Below are 15,747 nucleotides of genomic sequence, written 5' to 3'. Positions count from 1 at the left end.
TTTGGTCATTTTCTCAAATTTGAGAGATTGACCAAAACCTTAGTCATTGATGTCACTATCACCATTGTAAATGTACTTATATGGTCTTGAAACCCACTGGGAAACAATAGAACAGTGGGTTTTGCAAGAAGGGAACAACGACTGAGTAGGGGGTACTTATGCTGGAACATTCTGTTTACAGGAGAAAAACAAAACCTGGTCTGCTCCAGGATCTTTGTGTTTCCTTAAAGTTTTAGTTTAATTATGTCACATTTAGCACAAGTGACTCCATATTAGTTTGGATTGGTCTGTTTGGGCCTAGTGCATGAGCTCAGTCCCATAATTTTGTTTTAAAAAAAAAAAATCCCCTTTTTGGCAAGGTTCTCACTTAGGTGAGATTATGACTAAAACTTGGGGCCTTAGCACCACTCTCAGTTACCATCATTTTGGGTTTCCAGTCTCAGCATGTCATTTATAGGTTGTGGTGTCCTTATGGTCACACATTTCTTTCAGCTTTTGTCATTCCGTTGAAGAGAGACCATTTGACATTCTAGAGATGGCTGCATGCAAACATTTAAAAACTCTGAGAGAACACAGTGCAGCAGGGAGACTATTATTATGACTATTGGGAGGATAATACCAAGAGTTTGGAGTATGCGCCTTACATAGGGTCCCCATAAACCAAACCACTTAAAATTAAATAGATTAAAGAATGAACTACGTGAAGAGTCTGCTCACTTGACTAAATGGTCTTTTCATTAATCCCCTACAACTGAATTTTTTATAATCTACATTCTATGTCTTTCTTTCTTCTCTCTTTCTTTCTTTCCCTTTCTTTTCTTTCTTTCTTTCTTTCTTTCTTTCTTTCTTTCTTTCTTTCTTTCTTTCTTTCCTTCCTTCCTTCCTTCCTTCCTTCCTTCCTTCCTTCCTTCCTTCCTTCCTTCCTTCCTTCCTTCCTTCCTTCTTGCTTTCTTGCTTTTCCTTCTTGCTTTCTTGCTTTTCTTTCTTTCTTTCTTTTTTCAAATCTTTCTCTGTTGCCCAGGCTAGAGTGCAGTGGTGTGATCTTGGCTCACTGCAACCTCCGGGTTCAAGTGATTCTCCTGCCTCAACCTCCCAAGTAGCTGGGACTACAGGTGTGTGCTACCATGCTGAGCTAATTTTTGTATTCTTAGTAGAGATGGGGTTTCACCATGTTGGCCAGGATGGTCTCTCTCTCTCCTGATCTTGTGATCTGGCCGCCTTGGCCTCCCAAACTGACGGGATTAAAGGCATGAGCCTGACGTATTTCTTTATAGGCCACAAGTGCCAGCAGCTGCCAGATAGTTTTCTGTTTAGCTAATTCTATTGTTCAGCATAACTTTCACAGGATAATTTAAAGTCTGTTGGGTAACAATTGCCTTTACATATAATCTGTTATGGACTCTATTATGAGGGATACATTTCTAATTATTGCCTCTTTTATTCTAAATGACAGAAACAAATGATGTCCTTCTAGAAGAGTGAAGGCCGCCTGGCAATGTTCTCTTTAAAACATGATGTAGGTTAAGAGGAGTTTTGGCTAATTATGAGACAATATATGTACCATTAAAGTTTCTCACTTACACTTTACCTTCATCTTTTATCTATTAAAGTATAAAGTTATTCATGTATCAGGCTGGCTGCAAAATCCTTCACAAATAAAAGTATATGCTGTAAATGCACATAATAGAGCCCCTTTTCAGTTCTATTGTTCATAGAGGCATAAGCAAGAAAAAAAATTCAAAGATAAGAGTTTCATGATAGCAGAGAAGTCTTGACCTGTGATTTTGGAAAAAGCTGTTCACATTAAGGATGCCATCTTCTGGGGAGGAACTGTCCTGGTTAGCTTTACCTTAAGGGTTCCAATGGGTGTACAGTTCCAAGAGTGTAGAGGGACACTGCTCAGTATTGAGATTATGAACCCAAAGTTCAAGGTCCCCAAGTTTTGTTGTAGTGTGGATAGCAAGGACAGTCTTTCCCTGATGTTCTCAGAAGACCCAATCTCTGAGTTCTAGATTGTGAAGGTGTTGTCCTCAGTGAACCATAAAAAACTTTCTTTACGGGGTGAAAATACACTGTAGCATAATAATCTACTGTTATAACATCAGCCCTTTCACATGGGAAAGCTTTTATACAACAGAAAACATGCATTGAAAATGACAACTGAGGCCAGGTGCAGTGGCTCATGCCTGTAATCCTGGCACTTTGGGAGGCTGAGGCAGGCAGATCACGAGGTCAGGAGATTGAGACCATCCTGGCTAACACAGTGAAACCCCATCTCTACTAAAAATACAAAAAATTAGCCAGGCATGGTGGTAGGTGCCTGTAATCCTAGCTACTCTGGAGGCTGAGGCAGGAGAATGGCGTGAACCCAGGAGGCAGAGCTGGCAGAGCCGAGATTGCGCCACTGCATTCCAGCCTGGGCAACAGAGCAAGACTCCGTCTCAAAAAAAAAAAAAAAAAAAAAAGAAAGAAATAAAGAAAAAGAAAAAGAAAAAGGTAAAGAAAAGAAAAAAAAAAGAAAAAAAGAAAATGACAATTGAATGAAATCCCTTTATAAATGTTTAAATGGCTCATCAGGTAGTCAAATGTACCTGAAGCTTTGATTGTCTTCCAGGAATATGGAACCAAATATTGGTTTAAAATTATTTCTGCAATTTATAAGTCCCCGCATCAATGTATTTAATTTGGATCATTTTATCTTTTCAATGACTCATCATGGATTGCAGAACCTTTCATTTTTTGGAGACAGAGTCTTGCTCTGTCACCCAGGTTGGAGTGCAGTGGCATGATCTTGGCTCACTGCAACCTCTGCCTCCCAGGTTCATGCCATTCCCCTGCCTCAGCCTCCTGAGTAGCTGGGACTACAGTCACCTGCCAACATGCTTGGCTATTTTTTTTTTTTTTTGATTTTTAGTAGAGATGGGGTTTCACCGTGTTAGCCAGGATGGTCTCAATCTCCTGACCTCATGATCTGCCCACCTCAGCCTCCCAAAGTTCTGGGATTATAGGTGTGAGCCACCATGTCCAGCCTGCAGAACCTTTAATAACAAAAGCTTTAAGGACTCGGGAAGAACAAGGTGGCTGGCCATCATGGTTCTCCATGAGTCTATGCTTAACATTAGATTTATGTCCTCTTGAATACCAGTTATTTCTCCAATTTAGGTGCATAGTGCTGATAACTAATGAGTTATCATAGGTAATCTGACTTACACCATGGAGTTCATTCAAATTATATATCAAAACAATTTTAGTATTGGCTGATTTGACATGCTAATCTGGCAAAGTGTTTTCTTGGTATTTAATTAATTTGTTCTACTTGGGTTAGTAGTTTTATAAACCAGTCTTTTTATTAAAGTTTCAGGAATTCTTACCCAGTCCAATTCTTGGGGAATTGAGGAATTTATGGGGAATTCTTACCCTTGATATGATTTTAAATTTATTAGAAATCTGTTTTCAAGAGTGCTTTTCAGGGTCCTTTCCATTCTTTCATGAACCTCTTAAAAGACACCATATTATAGGATTTTGGATGCTTGTGAAGTTTTCAGAAACTGCATCAGTATTAAGTAATCAACTGTGGAAATGACTTTAAATAGTGGTAGTTAAAGACCCAATTGACAAAGAAATTTGGTTATCTCTGTGGTCTGCAATAACAACATAAAAACCTTAATTATGATTGATAGTATATACTCAGAAATATTAGAATTCCCATACAATTTTGGAACGTATGTGAATCTCATTCACTAAAATATAACTTGAAGAGTAAACATTATTTTTTATTTTACAATGCTTCCTGTGATTTTTATACCAAATAAGCCAAATGTCACTGTTGCATCAGTGCATTGTTGATGTCAAACCCAATTCTTAACAATACCTTATGGACAAATGTATTCAATCTTAATCAGTTTGACCATAAGGTAGAATATTACAAACCTTTTGTAACCTTTTATGACTTTTTTAAAGAGCAGATTTGTGCTCTAAGAAAAGCCTGTTGTGCTTTCATTTCAATGTTCAATTTATGGAAAAACCAAATAATACCCTTTTAAATTTAGTCAATATTTTCACACATAGAATTTTTTATGAAGTTAATTTTTATAAACCTTCCACAATGTATTTAAACCTTTAGCTTTATTTAATTTAAAACAATCCTTTAACTCTCTAAGCTAGGCAAAAATTTACATTTCCATACCTTCTTATAATCTCTTACCAAAAACACATTTCATTCTCCTTACACATCTTGTATGTAAACCTATTTTTTCAGTAGTCTCAACTTTCACTTTTGGTGCACAAATTTTATTTTATGAATCCTTTTATGACTTACACAGACAATCCGTGACATGCTTGGACTTTCTAACTTGTCCTAAATATCCCCTCTTTTAAACAACCAATCATTTTACTTTAGGACAAGAACTTATCATACAAGATCCTTTCTTACATAAAATCTCCTTTCTTTATAATCTTCTTTGCACAGTTCAGGGGCATGGCTAATTCTGCATATTCCCAGGCCTTATTCAGAATTTAATATCTCCAAAGTAAATTGAAAATTTTCCAAAGTCAAAGCAGTTTATGACCTTAGAGCATTTAGCAAACCTAATATCTGACCTGCATAATTTAGACCAAGTGTTTTTATTTTGCCAATAATCTTTGAAGCTCTTTTTCTTTGCCAAAAATTACTAAAGTTACATGAACTGAAAGGCATTACAGTTTTTATTTTTCTTTCAAAATATTTCAGTATTTATTTTTGTTTAAGGCAATTAGAGCTCTTTTATATAAACATTTATATGCACAACACACATATAACTACACAGACAGACAGAATATTACTACTGTAGTTGTAAGATTTTTCATTTGCCAGTTTTTAAGTTTCTTGAGTGGTTATTGGCTTTAGGGTGGAGTCCTTGGATGAACAGGACCAGGAAATGGTCTCTGGTGCCTCCTGTTTTTCCCAAGGAGTCCAGGCTGTTAGAGCTTGAATATTCACTTTTAATTAAGTTGGCTTTTAACCACAGCACTCTTTAATAAAGTCCTTTTAAAATTTCATATTACCTGACTTTAGCCAGGCCAAACAGCTTATATTTCTGGCTTTTGAACTTTACCAAAGGTAACCTCCCAGGTGCTCAGAGAAAGGAAAATTTAAGACAGTCCATGGAGAAGAAGCGAATTCACAAGTTTACATAGATTTCAAACCAGAAAGCACCTATTTCCTCAGCTGGGAATCAAACCCAGACCACCACAGTGGAAGGACAAAACCTTATCTACCGAGCCACAGCACAGGGCAGTCCAATTGCCTGTGCCAGAAAGAATCTAGGGTAGTTAATTTTGAGCTTGCAAAGGCTTTTAACTACTCAAGATAATTTTTAGAGCTATGACATGAACCCCAAAATACCTGTTCCCTGGGGAGTGGAGACCAAGAGAAAGCACTGCCATGTGATTACAAGCTCAGGCTCCCAAGGACATAAAACAAAATGGAGACTTCATCCGGTTTCTTGTTTGTTTCAGAGACCCCTGCAGAATAGTTCATTACTGGCCAGCTTCCTGGGCCATCTTGAGCAGCAAGCTTATGGGGTCCTATGCCCATGTTTTATCCTAAGGTACCCCTCAACACAGAAAAACAAATTCATAGCACAAAATACACCAGATTCATTACAGCTTAAGACTAGCCTCAGAATTCTTTTTTGCATTAATCAAAACTTTACAAAGGAGATAAACAGTGATTTTTACCATTCATTCAACCACTTTGTACATAGAGAGAAGCCAGAAATCTGACTGGTAAGAAATTCTTACCCTTTTGTCAGCATGCCAGGCTTCTGGGTTCCTTTCCCTGAGCGGCCCTGGTGACCCAGCTTACCATACCATAACCCTGGGGCCCAAGCTGCAACACAAAAGAAAATCTTTTTATTTTTCTTTTAATGCACTTCAGTGCATTGTTGTTCACTTGGAACATTCCATTGTAAGTTATCTTTAATAAGATTTTGACAGTTTTACCAGACTTTGCTGCCTCCCAGGCCTAATGTATAAACCAAAAGGAACTCAGTTTTCCAGAAATTAAGAATCCCATTTTAACCTAAAATATTGACTTTACTCTTAGATTCTCTTGATTAACTTAGACAATGATTCGTCCTATCTAGGTGTGTAAGAAAAATGAAACAAAAGGTAGAACACAAAAAGCTCCATGAATTTTAAAACCCAAATTTTATAACCCCTGAAATGTTACTGCTTACTACCAGTTCCTTTCTGACCCAGTCGGATGTAAGAGGCCTCTAACTGGATCCAAGCCAGTTAACTTCCAGATCAAATCCCATCCTGGACCTAGTCCAGTTTCTTTCATGGCTTCCAAACCCAGTTTGGATGAGAAATTTGCTCAAAGAAACTCAGAGAGCTGAAAACACAAATCCCTGGAGCTCTGAAATCCAAGAGGGAGCTTACCCATGATCCCCAGCTGCTCTGAGACATCAGTGGACACAAGTGGGTCCTTCAGGTAGCTTGCATGTTCACTCAGCACTCCTGGGGGTCTCTAGAAGTTCCACTTCAGATCTTGCTTCTAACACCATCTGATAAAAGTAAAACTTCAGCCAAATTCAATTTAAAGGAGTTTAATATGTTTATTGCACAATTAAACTCCTTTAAACTGAATTCAGCTGAAGTTTTTCTTTAATCAGTCCATAGACAAACTCAACAAATTGTCAACCAGAAAATTTTTAAATTTACCTATAGTCTGGAAGCCACGCTTCAAGTTGTCCTGCCTTTCTGGACTAAATCAATGTATTTCTTAAATGTATTTGCTTGATGTCTTATGCCTCCCTAAAATGTATAAAACCAAGTTGTACCCCGACTATCTTGGGCACATGTTCTCAGGACCTCCTAAGGGCTGTGTCATGGACCATGGTCACTCATATTTGGCTCAGCATTAACCTCTTCGAATGTTTTAGAGTTTGACTCTTCGTCAACAAATTGACACTTTGCACTTTTTAACAGACATTTTCCCTTTTCCCCTCAACTCTCCCGCAACCTCATCTTCCGGAACCTCATTTTATTCTCTTCTTCTTGAGTTAAACTTTTTTAGGGTTCACATATAAGTGAGATCATACAATATTTGTCTTTCTGTGCATAGTTTATTTCTCTTGGCGTAATGTCCTCTAGATTCATCCATGTTGTCACAAATAACAGAATTTCCTTCTTTTGGAAGGCTGAATAGTATTTCGCTGTGTACATGTACCTTGTTTTTCTCCATTCCTCCACTGATGGACACTTAGGTTGATTCCGTGTTTTGGCTATTGTGACTAATGCTGCAATGCACATGAGAGTGCAAATGTCTCTTTGACATGCCGATTTCAATTCCTTTGGCTATATACTTAGAAGTGGGATTGCTGGATCTAAGCAATTGCTGTCCACCATGCTGTCCACCATGATTTAAGATCTCCATTGTTTCTACAACACCCTTAGGCATGAAATTCTCTACCCCATTTTCCTAATGTCAGTTCCCTTGGACAGGGCTACAGAGCTTTGTCTTTAATAAAGGCTACTGCTCTCCTAGGGCAGGAACTCTACAGACTGCAGGGGAGCTTGGGTGCAGATAATAGCCTCCTTATCCTGGTGACATCCCTGCTCTATTGGATGCCGGAGGGAGGGAGAATGATAACCTCCAGCCTTCTCAGTTTGCCTTCTCCTTGTGGAATGTCTGCCCTAGGAATGACAGGGGAGGGACCTGGAGCCCCAGTATTCTCAGACTGCTGGTGCTGAATTTCCACCCTATGAGTAGGGTCTAGGATAGGAGCCTCAGCCCATTGGGCTATGTATGATAGGAACTTCTGTATGGAAGGGTTTCTGCAGGAGGTCGTGTATAATAAGAACAAAGCTTCTCATCATAGGGGAAGTGAGAAACATCAGCAGCCTGTATTCCCAGAGTGAAGCTGTAGCCCTATTCTGGGACACAGGAGGGAGAGGGATCCCTGTATCATATTCTTGAGCTTCACTGCCTGAAGTTGAGCCCCCAGAGCAGTGTTTCTATAAGACAGAGCTTGGAGGTGGGGAGGGAGGAAGCAGTCAAGGTTCAGAGGACACTGTTAAAGGGAATTAAATATGGCCTGAGAAGAACTCTGTACTTCTGTATTTGAGTCCTTGTGAACAAACTACAACCTAGTTTAATAGGCAGACAAGATAGAAAACCTAACTTAGAAGAATGCACTTGGAACAATAACTGAGTCTTGGCCAATCCCAGTGGCTGTACTTCGACCATTTATACACTGCTGAGTGTTCAAGCTGTGTTCAAATAAGGCAAATGCCAGCTTGGAACCAACCCAGCCAGTCTGTACCTCGCTTCCAATTTCTGTACATTATTTCCCCCTTTTTGTCTATAAATCTTCTTCCACTACATGACTGTGCTGGAGTCTCTGTGAATTTGCTGTAATTCTGGGGGCTGCCCAATTTGAGAATCGTTCATTGCTCAATTAAACTCCTTTAAATTTAATTTGGCTAAAGCTTTTCTTTTATCAACACAGACTATGCTGTTACCAAGGATTTAGTAAATTTTCCGGAATAAATGTTTCTTCGTTTTGCTGTATGACCTCAGAACAATGTGCAGAAACTTAAAAAAACTATTTTCTTTAACTTCTTTTTTAGTAAAATGATTGTTTTGCTTAGTAGGCTGCTGTGCTTCTCACTTCTTTCTGGAAATCTGTTAGCAATCGTCAATTGATTCTTGACAAAGATACCAAGGGAATTAAATGGGGGAAAGGATAATTGTTTCAACAATTGGTGCAGGAACAATTGGATATTTATATGCTAAAAAGTTACCCTTGCTTCTTACCTCACTCCATAAAGAAAAATTGATTCAAAATAGATAAAGACCTTAAGGTAAGAGTCAACAGCATAAAACTTCTAGAAGACATAAGGGAAAATTCAAGCAGTCACAAGTTAGATAAAGTTTTCATAATTAGACTTTCTGGACTACCCAGAGGAGGGTCCATATGGCATTGTTCTGGATTCCATTGTAACTTAAAGGGAAACTTTCACAATATCTGAAGCCCTTGATATCCTGCAAATGAAGGAGGAGGATATCCTCAAGTTTCTTGCAGCATGGACCCAATTAGGTGGCATCAACTTTGACTTCCAAATGGAACAGTACACCTATAAAAGGAAAAGTGACAGCATCTGCTTCCTAAATCTGAAGAAGACCTGAGAGAAGCTTCTTCTGGCAGCTCGCGCCATGGTTGCCCTTGAAAACCCTGCTGATGTCAGTGTTACGCCCTCCAGAATACTGGTTAGTGGGCTGTGCTGAAGTTTGCTGCTGCCACTGGAGTCACTCTTATTGCTGGCTGTTTCACTCTTGAAACTTTCACTAACCAGCTCCAGGCAGCCTTCTGGGAGCCATGGCTTTTGGCAATTACTGATCCCAGGGCTGACCACCAGGCTCTCACAAAGATGCTTATGCTAACCTGCCCACCATTGCTTTGGGTCACACAGATTCTTCTCTGTGCTGCGGACATTGCTGTAATTCTGGGGTCTGCCTTGTTGTTGCCCTGCAACAAAAAGGCACTCATTCAGTGGGTCTGATGTGGTAGATGCCAGCCTGGGAAGTTCTGCACATGTGTGGCACCATCTTCTGTGAACACCCATAGGAGGTCATGCCTGATCTCTACATCTACAGAGATCCCAAAGAGATTGAAAAGAAAGAGCATGCTGCTGCTAAAAAAGCTGAAGCTAAGGAGGAATTTCAGGGTGAAGGGACTGCCCTGGCTCCTGAGCACACTGCTACTCAGCCTGAGGTTGAAGCCTGCTCTGAAGGTGTGCAGGTCACAGGTGCCCCCTGTGTCTGTTCAGCAGGTCCCTACTGAAGACTGAAGCACTCAGCCTGCCATGGAAGACTGGTCTACAGCTCCTACTGCTTGGGCCACTGAATGGGTAGGAAAAACCACTGAGTGGTCTTAAGCCATTTTCCACAGGCTCCTAAGCAAAATGGAAATAAGGCTGTTTCCAAAATTGAAATAAACATCAGTTCTTTAAAAAAAAGAGTTTTTTATAATTAGGACACAAAAGTACAAAGTATAAAATAAAAAAATTGGATTTCATCAAAATTAAACTCTTGGTCCTCAAAAGAAATTTAAGGAAATAAAAAGGAAAGCCACAGACTAAGAAAATACTTTCAAATATTTCAGATACAGAATTTGTATCTGAAATATATAAATAACCCACACAACTCAATAATAAGACAAACAACCCAAATAAAAATGGGCAAAAGATTTAAACAGAAACTTAATCAAAGAAGACATAGAGAAGGAAAATAAGCACATAAGATAGATGCTCAACATTGCTGTTTATAAAGGAAATGCAAATCAAAACCACAATGAGATGTCACTACACACCCATAAAAATGGTTCTAATTAAAAAGGCCAATCATACCTAGTGTTGGTGAGGAAGCAGAGCACTTGGAATTATCATACACTGTGGGAACATAACCTGGAACACCACTGGAAAACTATCAATTTTTAAAAAAACATAAAACTGGCCAGGCACGGTGGCTCATGCATGTAATCCCAGCAATTTGGGAGGTTGAGGTGGGTGGATCACCGGAGGTCGGGAATTCGAGACCAGACTGACCAACATGGTGAAACCCCGTCACTACTAAAAATACTGGGCATGGTGGCACATGCCTGTAATCCCAGCTACTAGGGAGGCTGAGATAGGAGAATCGCTTGAACCCAGGAGAGGGAGGTTGCAGTGAGCTGAGATCATGCCATTGCACTCTAGCCTGGGAAACAAGAGAAAAACACCATCAAAAAAATTAATAATAATAAACCTGTTCTTCCATGCTGCCATTTCAATCTTAGGTATTGCCTAAGAGAAATGAAAGCATGTGCCCATACAAAGGCTTGTACATAATCTTCATAGCAGCTTTACTCTTAATAGCCCATAACTGGACAGAAGCCAAATGTCCATCGACAGGTAAAGGAATAAATAACTTGTGGAGGACCAGTACAAAGATGTACCACTCAGAAACAAAAAGAAATAAACTACTGATACAAACAAATGAATGTCTTAAGTATTACACTAGGTAAAAGAAAGCAGAAACAAATGCCTATAGACTGTATAATTCCACTTACATAAAATTCTGAAAAAGGCAAAACTAGGTTGGTGCAAAAATAATTGCGGTTTCAGACCATGAATTTTAAATCATTATAGCTAGGCTCAAACACATCTTTATTAATCAAAATAGGAACAATTACAATCAATACATTTTTGCCAATGATAAATAAGTTTTTTTATTCCTGTAGCATAAAAATCCTTCCTTCAGGATTTGACAGACTCTTGGAAAGCATTTTTTGCATCCTGTTGGTTGTAGAAGCATTTTCCTTGCAAAAAGTGGTCAAGATGCTTGAAGAAGTGGTAGTTGGTTGGTGAGAAGTCAGGTGAATACGGCAGATGAGGCAAAACTTTGTAGTCCAATTCATTCAACTTTTGAAGCATAGGTTGTGCAATGTGCAGTCAGGTGTTGTTGTGGAGAAGGATCAGGTCCTTTCTGTTGACCAATGTGACCTGCAGGCATTGCCCTTTTCGGTGCATCTCATCAATTTTCTGAGTATACTTCTCCAATGTAATCATTTCACTGGGATTCAGAAAGCTGTAGTGGATCAGACCAGCAGCAGACCACCAAACAGTGACCATGACCTTTTTTTGGTGCAAGCTTGGCTTTGGGAAGTGCTTTGGAGCTTCTCAGTTCATCCACTGAGCTGGTCATCACTGGTTGTCATACAAAATCCACTTTTCATTGTACATCACAATTTAATTGAGAAATGGTTCATTGTTGTTGTGTAGAACAAAAGACAATGCTTCAAAATGACAATTTTTAAAATTTTCTGTCAGCCCATGAGGCACCTGCTTATTAAGCTTTTTCACCTTTTCAGTTTGCTTCAAATGGTGAACGACCATAAATGGTCAACATTGAGTTCATTGGCAACTTCTCATGTAGTTGTAAGAGGATCAGCTTCAATGATTGCTTTCAACTGGTCATTGTCAACTTTCGATGGCCGGCCATTATGTTCCTCATCTTCAAGGCTCTCGTCTCCTCTGCAAAACTTTTTGAATCACCACTGCACTGGAAATTCATTAGCAGTTCCTGGGCCAAAGGCGTTGTTGATGTTGTGAGTTGTCTCTGCTGCCTTACGACCCATTTTGAACTCAAATAAGACAATTTCTCGAATCTGCCATTTGTCTAACATCATTCCCATGGTCTAAAATGAATGGCAAGTAATAAGTCATTAGCAAAAAAACATAAAGTGAGAAATGCATATTAAAAATAACGTATAACAACTACATTTATTTAAGAATGTGTGCCAATGTCAAACGACAAATTCCAATAATGCAAAAAACAAAATTAATATAATTACAGAAAGTATGTCACTGATTGCCAAAAGCTAGGTGATGGTGGAGGGAGGTGACTGTAAAGAGGTTGCAAGGGGATTTTTAGGGTCAATGGATAAGTTCTATGTCAAGATTATTGTGATTGTCATACAACTGCATACACTTATCAAAACTCATCAGATTGCTCACCTAAAATTAATTGATTTCATCTTGCATGTAAATTATTTTTAATGTAGTTGAAAATAATGAATATGTTCAGTATGTCATATATATAAAATTATCTAACATCATTTCCATAGTCTAAAATAAACAGCAAGTAGTAAGTCATTAGCAAAAAAACATAAAGTAGGAAACGCGTATTACCAAAATAATGTGATGTATTGTTTGTAAAGATGTGTGTGTTACACCTGTAAAATAATACATGGAAAAAATCCCCATTTTAGGACATTTTAGGGACAATATCCCTCTTGGGAGGGAGGGAAGAAGAAGGGATGGACTTTGGGAACTTTCTTTGTATCTGTAATGCTTGTTTCTCCCTCTCTACCTTTTCTCCCTTCTTTTCTATCTCTCTTCCTCCTTCCCTCCTTCCTTCCTTTTTCTTTCTTATTTGGATATGTTTTCCATTTTAGAACAGTTTTAGATTTATAGTAAAATTTGAGCAGATAGAACAGATAGTTCCCATATGACACCATCCCCCTCACAGGTTTCCATATTAGTAACATCTTGCATTACTGCGGTACATTTGTTATAATTAATGAACTGATATTGATACATTATTATTAACTAAAATCCATAGTTTACATTAAGGCATACTTTTTGTATTGTACAGCCTATGGCTTTTGACAAATAATGTCATGTGTCCACCATTACAATATCATACAGAATAGTTTCATTGACCTAAAAACCCCAGTGTTTCACCTATTTATCCCTTTCACCCTTTCTCTGAACCCATGACGACCACTAAACTTTTTACTGTCTTTATAATTTGGCCTTGTCTACATGTCATATAGTTAGACTCATACTATATGGAGCCTTCTTTCAGACTGGCTTCCCATAGCAATATGCATTTAAGTTTCCTCCATGTCTTTTTGTGGCTTGATAGCTTGTTTCTTTTTATTATTAAATGATGATGCTTTGTCCAGTTATACCACAGTTTGTTTATCCATTTATCTTTTGAAGAACATCTTTACTGTTTAGAGTTTTTGGCAATTATTAGTAAAGCTCCTATACACATATCTGTGCAAATTTTTGTGTGGCCATAAGTTTTCAGCTAAATTGTGTAAATATCTAGAAGATTGCTGGATTGTATGGAAAGACTATGTTTGGTTTTGTAGAAACTGCCAAACTGTCATCCAAAGTGATCATGCCTTTATACAATCCCACTGGCAATGAATGAGAATTCCTGCTGCTCTACATCCTTGCCAGCATTTGATGTTGTCAGTGTTTGGGATTTTAGCCATTTTAATAAGCATGTAGTAACATCTCATTTTAATTTGTAATTTTCTTATTAAAAAGTCATCTGAACATCTTTTCACATGTTATTTTCTATCTGTATGTCTTCTTCGGTGAGGTGTCTGTTCAAATCTTTTGCTCATTTTTAAATTGGGTTGTTTGTTTTCTTATTATTAAGTTTTAAGAAATTTTTTGTATATTTTGGATACACGTCCTTTATCAAATATGTGTTTTGCTAATTTTTATTTCCAGTCCATGACTTGTTTTCTCATCCTCATGACAGCACTTTTCACAATGTAGAAGTTTTTAATTTTAATAAGATCCAACTTACCAATTTTTTCTTCTGTGCATTGTACTTTCGATGTTTTACCTAAAAATCCATCACCAAATCCAAGGTTCTCTAGATTTTCTCCTGTTATCATCTAAAAGTTTTATAGCTTTTGCATTTAACATTTAGGTATATGTTGGATTCAGTTGCTAACATTTTGTTAAGGATTTCTATATCCCAGTTTTTTTTTCTTTCTTGTAACCATTTACCTGGCTTTGGCATTTGGGTAATATTGGCCTCATAGAATGAGTTTCCTTCTCTCTGCTTACATTATCCATCTAGCTGTTCTTGCAGGTTGTCTACTTTTTGCATTAGAGACCTTCACATATTAGTTATATTTAAATTCCCTATTTGATATTTCAAAATCTATGTCATATCTGAGTCTGATTCTCATGCTTGCCTTTTCTTTTCAGATTATGTTTTTTTCTTACCATCTATTATGTCTTGTAATTTTTTTATGAAAGGCAGCTATAACGTATTGGGTAAGAGGAACTGAGGTAACTAGGCTTTTAATGTGAGGTTATATGTTAGTCTGGCTAGGAGCTGACCATGTTTAATGTTTGCTGTGGCTATGGGTGCCAGAGGCTTCTGTTTCCTCTAGTTCCCTTGTTTATTTCTTTCCTCTGTTGTCTTTGGATTTCCTATGAACTCCTTAAACAGAGTCTGTGTCTCACAGTTTTCTCAGTTGTAATCCACTGTCCGTAATAGAGTCCTCTGGATGTGGTGTTAAGATGCTGGGGCAGGGAAGTGTTCTATAATGATTAAATCTCAATATTTTAGTGGACCTGAGTCCTTGTGTTTGATCATCAGAAGTCTTTCTTAGCCATTTTTTCTCTCTCCTTTGTGATACAAGAAAGGTGGGAGGTGGAGGTGAAGGTGGAGGCTAGACTTGTCTAATTGTCATTTCCTCAGGTCAGATAAGGCTATAGTAAAGTTGTTTCAAAGAACTACTTTGGTGAATACTCTGTGTGTATTTCAAGATGGCTACTTTTAATAGGGGCATATTTCAAAAAGATTATTTTCCCCTTCTTCCTGAAACAGGAAGGGATTTTTCTCTGATCTTCACCAGAGAGCATGGTGAGATTCCTGGAGGTAAAACCCAAAAGAGTGTGGGGCTTCACTAAGATTGGAACCCCAGGAGTTTTTAACTCTTAAGCTAGACAACACTCAGCGTCCTGGAATTTGTCAAAATTACCATTTAATATTTCCGTTAGTTACTCACCAGCTTCTGCTCCCTCCTGGTAAACTGAACTTGGCTGTGATTTTATTTGTTTGTTTTTCTAGCTTTGTGGAGGTAGCTTGCCTTGTGACCTCAGTTCTCTGACAGATTTAAGAAAAGTCATTGATTTTCTGTTTGTTCAGCTTTTCTCTTGTGAGAATGAGAGTGATGACTCCCAAGCACTTTACACATTGAAACTGAAACAGGAGGTTGTCTTTCTTTTCTTCTCTTCTCTTCTTTTCTTTTCCTGTCCTTTCCTTCTTTTCTTTCTTTTTCTCTCTCTCTCTTTTTTTTTTTCCTTTTTTTTTTATTATTATACTTTGAGTTCTAGGGTACATGTGCATAACGTGCAGGTTTGTTACATATGTATACTTGAGCCATGTTGGTGTGCTGC

At 38.1% G+C, this 15,747-nt stretch overlaps 1 pseudogene; it reads left to right on the top strand.

Annotated features, from left to right (window-relative positions):
• Window positions 1–9,037: 9,037 nt before the first annotated feature.
• LOC144340608 (small ribosomal subunit protein uS2B pseudogene) lies at window positions 9,038–9,924 on the top strand (annotated as a pseudogene).
• Window positions 9,925–15,747: the final 5,823 nt, after the last annotated feature.

The sequence above is a fragment of the Macaca mulatta genome, chromosome 4 (genome assembly GCF_049350105.2).
Source record: "Macaca mulatta isolate MMU2019108-1 chromosome 4, T2T-MMU8v2.0, whole genome shotgun sequence".
Classification (NCBI taxonomy): domain Eukaryota; kingdom Metazoa; phylum Chordata; class Mammalia; order Primates; family Cercopithecidae; genus Macaca; species Macaca mulatta.
This window is presented reverse-complemented; position numbering and strand designations above follow the sequence as displayed.